General features: G+C 46.0%; 1 protein-coding gene across 1 annotated transcript in view; it reads right to left on the bottom strand.

The window, feature by feature from the left end:
- cntfr (ciliary neurotrophic factor receptor) overlaps positions 1–8,115 on the bottom strand; it is a 169,926-nt gene extending 161,811 nt beyond the window's left edge. The window contains exon 1 of the mRNA XM_062558887.1: positions 7,811–8,115. The gene's annotated coding sequence lies outside the window, so the exon portion shown is untranslated. The remainder of the gene's footprint in view (positions 1–7,810) is intronic.
- Between the last annotated feature and the right edge of the window lie 5,061 nt (positions 8,116–13,176).

Raw genomic sequence — 13,176 nt, 5'->3', positions numbered from 1 at the left:
AAACAGCAGAGGAGTGAGTGGAGAGGGGATTCAGCTGCTCTGGGACCCGCACCAATACTGGCAGAAGCCCCTAAATCCTACACACTGTCCTGAGAATATTGACGGTTCACCGAGGGGGCGAGAGGCGCGCTGCACCCTGGACGGGTTGCCGAGGGAAACACAGGCTTGTAGAGACGAACCGCCAGTCAGCGTACAGTCACACACACTATTATTGATGCCAACTCTGGTATGAAATGAGTTGCTCGCAGCACTGCAACAGGTTTTGGACAAGCGTCAGGTCTATGGCGTTGTGAGTGAAGCCTGTGCATTTGGGCAGCCGTCGGGAATGTCCAACCTGATGTGACCTCAGCTGAGCACCACTGTCATGCTTTATTCATCCCTTTGCCTCTGCACTGTAATGGAAATATAAAAGGGTGCATTGATTAGTGTTTAAGGATCAGGCTTTAATAGATTAAAAGCCCCCAGCTTCGAGAGGAGCACTCACTATGCATAACCGTTTGTGTGTGCGTGTGTTCAAAGTCAGGCTTATATAAACCTCCATGAGAAAATCCATGGACGGATGTGGAAAGAGATGCACATAAGCAGTAACATTAAAGTACAGACCGCAACTACACAAACACAAATTTAACACACAGCTAGAACCAGTGCTGCCAGCAACAAAGTCCTTTCAACAGCAGATATGTCATAACTGGAGAAATAAATATATTTTAAATATTCAACCAAAAAGATTTAAAATCATTTTTAACATAATGCATTATTAATAACGCTTCCCCATCCCAGATCATTATCTACTAGTGTGGGGTGTCAGGTCTCGAGTTGAGTTTAAAATGAGAAGTAAACATGAAAATAAACTAGTGTGGCAGTGATTCAGCGTCCCACTGCGGATGTTACTTGCAGAGCGGAGCTAAATAGCACACACAGCAACGGGTGAAAACAGGCGTTTTGAGGGCAGAAACAAGAATCACATTCCCTAATGTTTCCAGGTTTTTACATGCTTCTGTCTTTTTCATATTGCCGCACCGAGGGAACGACGTGGGATTTTCAGGAAACCTAAAAACCGCTCTCCCCCACCGGACCTCTCCCAGCGTTTCTGTGCAGTGATTGCGGTCGCATCCCAGAGCGTCACCTTGACTCCCAAAACCTGTCCACCACTCCCCCCTTTCATCTTCTCTAATCTCCCTCTTTCACTTCTTCTGACCTCAATCACGCCAGTGGCCGTAATGGTGTTAGGCTTCCCATGATGGTGTTCTGGGCGGCTCTTCTCTTTGTATTCTTTCCAAACTGCTTATTTCCTCCCTTCTCTCCCACACCTCTTTCCATTGCTTCCAGTCTTCCTCGACCACATTTGACCCGCAATCATGTCTGCGGTCAGCTGGAAGCCGGCCGGGTCCATCCAGCCCTCTCATTGCCTCCTCTCTCCTGCCACTATCCTTCTAGTCCCAATCACGCCTCATGGCATCCTTCAGTAAAACTGTCCTTTTGCGGCGTAATTGAATCTCCTGTGTCCTCCTACTTTCCTTGCTCCGCTCAACGCACCACAATCACTTTTGCTGTTAGCCTTCCCCTAACCCCTGGAGTCGTCTCTCGCTACAGTCCCGTCGGCTCTTTAAGCCCTTTCAACAAGTCCCATGTTTTGGAAGCTGTGCTCAGCCTCCCTTGTGTCCGTTCAGGTATTCAGGTGTTCGTTGTGTTCCCCCATTGAGGTGAAGGCGCTCTCGCCGGTTGTTTGACTCAACTTTTTTGCTTCTCTCTTTCCTGACCTCTGAGCCTCTCCACTGCCTTTCGAGTGTGGCCGCAGTCTCGCCAGCTTCTCTCATGTGTTCTCAAACTCGCCCAGTTAAACAAGTAAGACAAGGTCTTTCGAAGTGAGGTTGTTGCATTTCATAACGTACCCAAATGGAAAAAGTAAAAATAACAAAACTCCTACACTGGCAGTGATGTATTTCTTGTTATTTGCAAATAAATAGAAGAGCTGCAGCATGACCAGCAATAGATGCCTCGGATGAATGGGCAACGATGAGACTGCCACCTACATAACTTTATCAATAGAATATGCACAGAAAAGAAACAGAGGCTGAAACACAGAGTAAAACAAAACTAAAAGAAACAATAAACAAGAGGGACAAGATGTGTATAGTTTAAGGGGAGAAAGAGCACCCCAAGGATCAAAGCGGATGCTCTGCTGATATTTAAATGATTAATGTATGGATCAAACTATAAATGTCTCCCCATTTACAGTCGAACCGTGCAGCCATGCAGTACTTCAAAAGGAGCAGAATAATTGATTTTCTTGCAGGCTAATGTCACATTCACTTCCTTTCATATAGATGAGCTGCCGTGTGGGGAAGAGTCAGATATATTGGTTATTTAGGACCGCTAAGATGACTGCTACCTGACAAAAAATAAATGCAAAATAAGTTACCCAAGAAAGTAAGGAGTATCGGGGTGCATATTCATAATACGGTTCACCCATTTGCCTCCTTTTTCCCCCTCATTGGCTTTGATCAAGAGGAGTTAAAGGAGTCACACTCTCTCCGATTGCTGCAGCTGCGAGAAGGAGACCGGGGCCGACTGAGGAGTGTTGTCTCGGGATGAAAACTTAGCCGAGGCGAGCAGATATACACACAAGCTGACCTGTTAGAAAGCCCGATAAGCTGACAGAGAACACACAAATCTACAAAAAAAAAGAAAAAACAGGCACTAACAACAGACTAGGACACAACCAAGAATTTTCTTTTTACATTTGGTACCTTTTCCAGGTCCTGGTGGCAAAGGGTATATAAGTTGCGGGATTAGAGAGTGTTTTATGTCCTCCCGGTATTAAAAATGTACAAAGAGAGCATAGGAGTTCTTTCGGATTACCGAAATAATTACACAACGAGCCGACCCCCTTCCACCCTCCTACCCCCCCCCCACCATGCCGGATCTTCCAGCTCAGGGTGCAGAGGGAAGCGTTGTAAAATAAAGCTCTCTGAAATACATGCGAGGCGGCTTAATTGGGACCAAATCTCAACAAAATCTTGTCATGTCTTCAACCCTTAGGTGTATTCAGATAAAAGCACACAGCAAGTGGCATTTCTGACTAAAGAGAGAGAGGGTAGACGGGAGAGAGTGTGGGAGTTGTGCGTTCGCTGACTTTCTCACGTCTTCGATTCCGTTTGGAGGCTTGTTGCCTCAAAACTGCTCCCCAGTATTTGTCTCGCTGAGGTATTAAATATGTTATATATGTATATATGTTATATGTTATATATATTTTGTCAAGTTGACAAAATGCGTACTCGGTTTTGGGTTCACTGTTCAGTGAGTTTGGGTTACAAGTTAAGCATATCGAGCAAAACTACTAACAGAGAATAACGCCATCACCTGTGTGTGTGCCCGTGAAGGAGCGTGCACCTCTGTGTGTGTCCGCGGCTCATCTTGTATTCTGCCGCACTAGACTGCATATTATTTCAGCAGTCAAAGTACACCCAGCGTGCTCAAGGACCTCTTGAGATTTAAGCGATTCATACTTCCTCAAAGCACCTTTCATACCAGTTCCATGCTGCCACTCGCTGCTGACTCCTTGCTCACTTCTCCTAACCGCCCTGCAGCCGGTAGGAGCCGCTAGAAATGACACAGCAGAGTGTATCGCCGACCCCCAGGCTGAGACACGGTGGGGATAAACCATAGAATGCATTTCTGTTGGGGAAAGGGAGTTTATCCAATTTCTATTATAGCTAGCAAACAGCTAGCAGCAAAACAAATTTCAACAGTTATCTGAGTGCATCATCACAGCTCGGCAGCTGCCAGGCAGCCGGAGACAGTTACTGCGTTATTGCGTTCCTTGTTAAAGGGCACCGTGTTAGCCCTGCATACCTGAGAAATAGGTCTGACGTACTTGCGGTTTAAACAATTGTAATTTGGATCCATTCAATCCAACGTTACAGCGAGGGCCTGCTGCAGAAACACCTGGCAGACACAACTCTGCGCCCGACTGAGTGCATCTTTTTTTATAGTATTGTTAATGAAAACATTCAACAGAGACTCATTGGTAATGATTCTTACTAAACTGCTCAGGCACTCAAAGACAGCAGAGCGCACCTGAATATAAGCCGCAACACCTACATTTAGAACGAAAAAACATGTGTACAGGTATAAACCACAGTGGTGTCCACCCAGCTGAAGCAGAGTCGTCCGTGCCGTAGTTCTTCACATTGCCGTCTCCAACGTCTCACCATTGATTCATTAATGGCAAGTTTATGTGCAGCCGCTCAGTTTCCTTCTCTGACAGCTATATTGGTTGCCCGTAACTTGCACCTGTCGGTCTGCCTCGCTCGCTCTTGTGCGCGCGCCCGTAAAAAAAAAATACATCAGCTGCACCGTTGTACAAGCCGCAGGGTTCATAGCGTGGGGAAAAGTTTATAAGTGTAATAGTCCGGAATTTAAATAAAGTGATGTTTGCCATTCCACAGTGATTGTCAGTACCCGCTAAAAAAGGAAGAAGCCTGCAAACTTCTCTTGAAGGTTTCCCACAGTGCTCTTTGCTGATAAAGAAAAGCCTTTCGCCTCCCCTCTCCACGCTCTCCACACCGGCTTCCAATTTGTTGCCTTTGTGTACTTTACAGCAGTGCGATTCGCGCCCCCCGCCCCGCCCCGCCACCTCCTCTGATCAGTACCACACTCGGACATCTGTGCGAGGATGTTTACCCAGGCAGTAAGTATGTTAGGGGAAATATTATCCTAGTTTTACCTTACCTTTCTTCTGTCTGGAGCGTAAACACCAGCATTGCAAGGTGGGGATAGGAGTGAAGAGGCATGGAGGGGGGTGGGGGGTAGACAAAGGGAAAAGGAGTAAAAGATTGGATTATGCGGAAGAAAGGGTGGAGGTAGGAATGGAAGAGAAAGAGAATGATGGGGGGGGGGGCAGAAGTCCCAAAGTCTCTACAGTGGAAAGGCACTCACGCTTTGAGCGGCAGTCTTTTAAGTGACAGTTAATCAACCCTGACATCACTACTCAATCAATTTGTGCCCCCCAGTTCCTTGAGAATCACTTTAAAGCGGCCCCACAGCCTTTTCTTAATCATCACGGGCCCCTTGATAAGATGGAAATACCATTCTCCCAATTTAAGGACTTTTCATTTCTCAAGGTCATAATACTTCCTTTTTCCAGCCCCTTGTCTTCTGAAGAATTAAATTACTTTCCTCTCCTGAAAAAATGCCTTAATAAGAACCCATAAAAACTTTAGGATTCAGGGTCATTGTCCAAGAAGCCTGGGCGGCATTTTTTATCGGCGTTTTTTTTTTTTTTTTTAAATCAATATACGATTTACATGCACGCGCCCGTCTGGCGGGTTATAGGCGCACACACACGGTTCTCTTTGTCTTGTTATCTCTCCCCCTCTCTCTCTTTCTCTCTCTCTCTCCGTCTCACACACACATAAGCCTCTTCCCGTCTGGTGTTGCTTCCAGCCTAAAACCAAACCATGTGTGGGAGCTATTCTGTGCTGGCCTTAACTGGATGCACTGGTGCGAGGTCCCTCCGCAAAGAAAAAAAAATAAGGACTAGAGATCATTTACAGGCCGTGTCTCTCTGTGACCCCGTCTTGGCTCTTCTGCCTCCTTCTGTGAGAGTTGGACAACAAGTGTCTTTCTTTTTGCTGCCTCCCCTCTCGTCTTACTTTGCCCGTGCCGCTCTTGGCCGCTCTGTGCCCATCCTCTCCATCGGCCTGTTGAGCAGTCTTCTCTCCCGTGAACTCTTTCTGTCAGTGTTTCTATTTGCACACCCCTCCACTTATTTCACTCCTCCCCCATCTCCTCCCCAACCTCCTCCCTCCTGCTCCACCACCAACTAGGCATGAAAACGGTGCTCCATTAGGACTGCTTGGGCTAAGCCCGGTCTGACACACACGGCTTTGATCAGCCGTGAGCCGTGCTAAACACCCGCTAAACTCCCAGTCTGAAGGGGGGTCGGGGGGGGTTGTTGCGGCAGAGCAAAAGTAGCGGGAGTTAGCGAGACATGGGACCAGGGGAGATCAAAAACAGAGGAGTGAGATGGAGATGCAGACACAATAAAAAAAGGAAACGTACAGACTGAAAAGGGGAGCTTGATTTGCAGAGCCGCACGGCCACTCGTCTTTTATCACATTTTCTTTCACATCTTCTTTTGTCATCCAGTTCTCTCACACTTGTGTGTGTGTGTGTGTGTGTTCCCTCTTTTTTACCTTGAAGTAGCCTCCAAAGTGCACTACTAGCTACCTCTGCAGGTGCACAACTCATGGACACACAGGGGCCAAAGAAGTGAATGTGAATACACAATCAGATCTGTATATGGAAATCCTCCTCCAAAAATCTTTGCATTATCATTGTCAGAGGGCAACTTGGTTTGTCTTGTTAGTTAAATAGATAGATAGTATCCACACAAACAAAAACACACACATGCTGTCTAGAAGGCAAGAGAGAAAGAAGATATATATATAGAGACCGGACCTCCTTAGCTGACAACTGTAAAACAAAAAAGAGTCAGAGCCTTCTGCATTCAGGCGGCCAGATACTAAACCAGCAGCAGCAAAAGGACAAAAAGCTGCCGTCCTCTTCTCCCAAGGAGGGAAGAGAAAAGGGACTTCCGCTCAGTGCTAATCAATCAGGCCGTGATAATGGCTCCCATGCCTAGCTGTCGACTGGAGGGGTCAAGGCATCCCGTGACCCAGCGCCCAGAGGCCAAAGCCCCTCTCAGAATAGCACCCCAGGACAGACTCCCCGGGCTAATTGTCCAAGCCAGTGTCAGCCCTTTCAATGCCCCCCCCACCCCCTCCACTTTCCCCTTAATTCCTCACCACCACCCCCCCCTACACCTCCCTTCTCACAACTCTGCGATCCTCTCTTTCTACGCAACTGAGGAATCCTATGTATCCCTGCTCCTACTGGAAGGTGGGGGGGGGAATGAGAGAGTGTGAGGGGATTAAAAGACGTAGAAAAACAAGGGGGGGGGGGGGCGGTGGTGCGCAACAAGACTGGAAGAAAAGTTAATGAAAAGACAAGAGAGTGAGAAGTGGGAGAGCGCAAGAGAGGAAGAGATCAGTGGCGGCAACAAGAAGGGAGCTTGAGGGGGGTAAGGGGGGGGGGACGATGAAAGAGGAAAAGACAGGGAGTCGGTGGGACAGCGAGGGACAGATACGGTCGGACAAGGGTTGATAAAGAGGGGAGGAGAGGCGGGTGAGGCTGTCCGGGAGACATCACTCATATTGCCCCCGGAACAGAGCACCGCGTTCTACCCCCCCACGACCCCCTTCCATCGGCATATCAATGAGTCTCTATAAATCACAGCTGGAGAGGCGAGCGTCTCCGGTTGGGAATCTGCTAGACATCGGCGCGGCTCACCACCGCGACGCTCTGGAAACGCGCGCACACAACCAGACACACACACACAAAACAGAAGCCAAACAAAATACCGAAAGGACACACGCACACACTTGCTCTCACCCCTTCTCTCTCTCTCTCTCTCTCTCTCTCAGGAGAGTCTCAGAGTCCGGAGCGGAGCGGCAGCATTCCTCTCATTCCAGGCGCACGCTGCTCATTAACGGCGGCGGGTCCCTCGGACAGAGCGGCGCGTTGATGGAGAAGCACCGGGACGTGGTACCACGGCAACCCGTCCCCACTTCTCTACTGTCACCTTTACACCACCCCCTTCACTCCCCTCAGTCCCTTCCACCCAACTCTCTTGACCACTCAGTCTCCTCCATGTCCCAGTTAGACAGCGCTGATGAAGCCCCCCCCAAAACACAAAAAAAGACAAATATGAGAAAAAGAAGAAAATAATCAATTGGCTACTCACTGGAAACCTCCTCTTCTCTGTATCTCGTTTTTCTGATCGATCACTCCTTATCCTCTTCTCCACCGTAGCAGGGGGGGGGGGGGGGAGGAGAGAGTGTGTCTATCCCTGCGCGGGTGCTGTATCAGTCCGATAGAAGAAAGTTGCCGTCTGCGTGCATGAGCATGTGCGTGTGCGTTTGCGTACGAGTGAGTGCGTGCGGTAGAGAGAGAGAGAACGTGTGCGCCTGTCTCTGTGTCTTGTACTGTTCTGAGTGAGAGAGCTGAGGCTGTTTTAAACAGGCTGCTCTCCCCATGTGACCAGCCCAGCCACAGGCAGGAATACATTACTGACACACACACCCTCTTTCTCCCCTCCTCTCACTCTCTTGCCCATACACACACACACACACACACACACTCAGTGTCCACAGTGCACCCCCTAGCCACCGCTCAGGGTAGTGGAAGGAACAGCAAACACACAAACCCCACACAAACACGCACCAGAAAGAAATGTACACACATACACATTCGCAAACAAAAGGAACTACAGGAGTTTGAGCGAAAAATGTCGCTGACTTCAGCCAAACTTAAAGGACATCCAAATGAACACGACAAAAAAAAAAAACACATTCAAACAATTTGAGACAATTCCTTCAAACAAATGTTTACTTTTTTGTTTAGTTTTTTACTTTCCCGGCTTCTTCAGCTTCACACCTGGAAGCACTGACCTTTTCCGTAATGAAAAACCTTTTAAAGTTGACCTTCTGCTGCGAGCAGATACAATTGCATTACAGTTATGACACTTTAAGAAACAACAATGGGAAATGCCACCGACCAAGTGTTGTCGCTGGCTGAGACGAAAAAACTTTTTTCTAAAAACATGTGCCCCCTCAAATAGTTACAGGCAGCGCATGACATGACAGCACGTTTTGATGGATTTACCCCACGAGAAAATGTTCTCGGGACATACATCGTCACGGCTACGATCATTCTTCCTAACAAATGCGGCCGGTGTGGCATCCAGACCGCTCGTGCAATGGATAGTTGATCAGCTACTGACACATTTATCATTTAACGTGCAGGAACTTTCAGCACCACATTTCGGAAACCTTGGAACTGAAATGAATGGCTTTTGAAAGTAATTTATTATCACAATAATACCCGAGAGGGCAGTCTTTCCTGTGATTACATGCACCATTCGCTGCACCGGTTTAAAACACGTCATCTCCCGATGCCGATGCTGGGAGGCCTGAGGGCGGCCGCGTGTCAGAGCCCATACCAAGCTACTCCCCTCAGCGGTTTACACTGAACTGGCTATGTGAGCTGCATGGTTAACAGCAGCTTCTGTGCCCTCCCTCCTTCCTTCATCTCATTTTTACCGCTCCACTACCTCCACATTTTCAACAACAAAAAAATTCCACCAAACCAAACATTTTGTGGAAACTCGGCGTATACATGAAAAAGTGAGAAAATGTAGTATAGAAACAATGAAAATCACAGTGTTTCCCCTATAGTTTTTTCCGATACCGCTGCCTCAACGTGTACGTTTACTTTTTTTTGTTATTCAAACTAAGAACAATATACAGGTGTTTCCCCTAAATTTCCAACTTCAAGGGGAGGGGGGTCGTAGTAACAGGGTACTCACTCTGGTGCTCTCTGCCACACACTTAGTCGCGACGTATTGATGCGAGTGTGGAATTCTCCCGTTATATTGGTGCAGTAACTAAAGATACGGAACATATAGGAATTTATGTTAGATTGACACTCCTTGGGATTGGCTCACCTGTGTGTGCGTGCACCCGTCTGCCTGTGTATAGCAGGGTTCCCAAAGGAAATTAGAAATGTGCACCAATTGTATTTTTTTTTTAAGACTGACTTGCAAACTCAGACTCAGACTTTCTAAAGAGCTATCATTTGCATGCGTTTTTACATCATAATGTTGCACGGTGTAACGGTAATAGAAAGGTACCGCGGTACCCTTACGTTGAAAACGGTACCATTTTGAATATTTTTACCGGTATTCATTTAAAAAAGCAGCAACCAGAGCACACTCAGTGTTCCGCTCCCTGTCCGGCTGCCTGCACGCATTGGCTGGGTGGGCGGGGCTACCAGCTCACATGCAACAGGCAGCTGTCACTCACAGCGAGTCATCTCAGGGGAGCTGTTCTCGGCTTGTTGAAAGAAAAGATGCCAGAAGTAAGATCTGGAAATACTTCGGGTACGAAGTATTTATTATTTTACGCATTTTTTTTGGCTCAAAAAGAGGAAATGTCCGGGTAAAAGATCTTCTTTGTCTTGTGTTGCACTTGCTTGATGTTTGACAGCTACAGGGCTACATCGGGCATTAATATTGTGCTGTGGGCTAATACTAATATGAATGCCATTTGGAACCTTACAGATGTTTCATTCATTACTATCATAGATAAATATTCCAGTATCTTATTTGTGGTATTGTATCAAGTATCGTAATATTTTGGCAGGTTTAGTATCGAAGTCATAATTTTGGTATTGTGACAACCTTAGTCCATCATTCGGTTTAGCTCACGTGACAGGACTTTCTCTCACTCAAATAAATCTCAAAATGAGCTCAAAAAGTGCTCCAGGTTTCTCGATAAAATCCAACTGAAAAATTATTTGCAGTGCATCTCACTTGGAAGAACTTCCACCGTAGCAAGATGAGGCTGCAGCTGCAACTGTGTGTTAAGTGCATGTTGTGTGGATGATGTGTGTGTCTGTCTGGAGGAGGGGAGTGAGGGAGGGGGTGGGGGGTCAGTTGCATTGCTGTTAAATTTATCACGTGATACAATATATTTGATTTATTGGTCGGCGCTCGAGGACAAATGCGACCACCTGCACAGAGCGACTGATTTGTTTAAAGGAAATGAGAAGAAGAAAATGAGCAGTGAGAGAATCCCACTTGTTTTCAAATAAACCCAAAGGTTAGTCAAACAGTTAGCAACCTAACCTGTCAATCATTGTTTGTACAATGACTACAATGATACTTTTGGATTGCCAGTCAATATCATGAATGTTATAACTTCAAAATGAAGTGCTCATTTGGCTAAACTCATTGTCTCATGTTTGCAAGTATAGCTTCTTCATAACTGATGGAAATAATGGCAAGAGCTATAACATTTACCTTGATAAGTCTGTCGTTGTGATGTCACCGGGGCACGGCTAGCAACGACTCCTTTCGTCCCCTCACCTCAACAATGCAATGGAATGAGTCCCATGTGTCACGAGGGCCCCTGTCGTTCCCTCTCGTACTGAAAGTCAAAATAAATACTTGCATTATGTTATGTTTTCCCGCAAGTCGTGTGTTGTGTCATATTTTTGTTGTTTTGCTGCAAACAAAACAAACAAAATATGACAAACATGCATAAATAATGCCCCCTGAGGCTAAATTAAGCATTTCGGCATCACAAATTGTAAAAAAAATATCCTAACGATACTATTGGTAAACATACCGATGCTTGTTTGGAAGTGTTTCAAAAGGCTCTACACACCCTCAGACCATTTTCACTTTGTTCAATGTCCCACTTTGGCTCACATTCCCTGCAGAGCTCCACCCAACTTCAACCTGAGCAGAGGATGAGCAAAATACAAATTCGACCCTGTTGAGCCCTCCATTATGCTAGTAAGCCTCACCCACTCAAAAACTATAGCATAGAAATATGAAAACTATACGTTGCATTTTGTACGTAAGATTCACAATCGTAGATTGTTACCTGTACTAGAGAAAAGCTAAATATACAACTTAGATAATCTGTTTTCAATCACAATGCTAATGGATTTTTCATCATGTGCTCCCACAACTGAATCTCCATTACACAAAATTGCACATTGTGCATCACACACCATGAAATGAATAAGCCTGCTTGGCCACTTAGCGATAAGTGGAATATACAGTGTCCCTCAAATCACTTACTACTGATAGCCTCTTTATTTATTTGTAGGGGGTTGTTCTTGTTTTTTTTAAATAATTATTCCTTAGTAAATGACACTAATGTCAGCGGAAGTATTGATTTTTTTTTATTATCTGTGGACTCATCAGAATATAACAGGCACTAGGGTTTTCATCAGGACGCCTCATTTTTGAGTCAGTCCCCGTTTGAATTTTAATTCATTGTAGCCTGTTGCTGCCAAATGCAAAAGCCTTCATCTTGGATTTATGGCATTATATTGTGCAAAACCCCTGAATAATAAATGAATGAATAAATAAGTAACCAGTAAAAAATAGGAACCAGGACCAAATGGAGATGGACATTGATTGGAGACCAATGGACAGTGAAGAAGCACCAAAAAGACAACAAAAATGAACATCGGGAAAAACACAAGCGCGTGCGTGCGTGTTGGGGCACAAACAGTGATAATGTCTGAGATGTGCAAAAGCATGTCAGTAAACTCAAGTAGAGCTATTAAAGGCCAACAGCGTGATTGATTGAGTTTGTATAAAATACGTAACGTTGCTCAAATTGAAAAATGTATTTCAAGTGACAGAAAAACTGCCCATCTCTGGATAATGGCAGATGTTCGCGATGTATAAGTTTCTGTAGCGTTACAGCTGCATTTAAACAACAATACAACGCGAACTGTTAACTCACCATCATCACAAGTTGTTCGGAATGACAGCCGTCTCGGCTCCTCTCGGTCCGCCATCCTAAAGCAAAGTGAAGGCTGCGTCAGTGGACGCATGCGAAGGCCACCTAACAAAACGAGACTGTCATGTTGTTTCCCCAACCAGTCGTCGTAAGCAATAACTAACCGGACTCTTTGTAAACTGTAGTGAACAGCTGTTGGTTTGGCATGTCCAGAGTGTGTGGACACACGTGGGCGGTGGTTGGTGGTCAGTCCCGACCGCGTTAAAGACACGTGTGTGGATGGGGGGTGTCTGCTGGCCGTCACGTTAGCTAACGTTAGCTTACCGGACGCACGTGCCGCAGCTGGCGTGGCTTTCTCCTCGTCACGTCTCGGTAAAAACGACTTCTCGCGCACACTTCCGGTCACGAAATTAGTTTTGTACATATAGTGTGTGTTATATATAAATGTTGTAAAATAGTCTAAACGCTAATACATTTTCCAAGTTGCACTTGGCCCTTGTGCGCAAACCATTGTTTGCTATTTGAGCACATACCATGCGGCAACAATAACTTCAAAAAGTAGTCACTTTAGGGATTAATACTAAAAGTAATTATTTGGCCATTAACCGTTCACAGTCAGGGCTTTTAATGAGCACCAAAATTGAATAGTCTCCCTCCAAGTGAAGTTGAACCACAGCCTAACAGTCAGAGAGTGACAGCCATGCTACTGTATGTGTGAATCAGGGAGAATTTAAATGAGCATGTTCAAAACTGAATTTACGACATTTGCTGAGCTGGAGGCTACATT

Source organism: Pungitius pungitius, chromosome 18 (genome assembly GCF_949316345.1).
Source record: "Pungitius pungitius chromosome 18, fPunPun2.1, whole genome shotgun sequence".
In the NCBI taxonomy this organism is placed as follows: domain Eukaryota; kingdom Metazoa; phylum Chordata; class Actinopteri; order Perciformes; family Gasterosteidae; genus Pungitius; species Pungitius pungitius.
The sequence above is the reverse complement of the archived record's forward strand: the minus strand, read 5'-3'. Positions and strand labels throughout refer to the sequence as shown.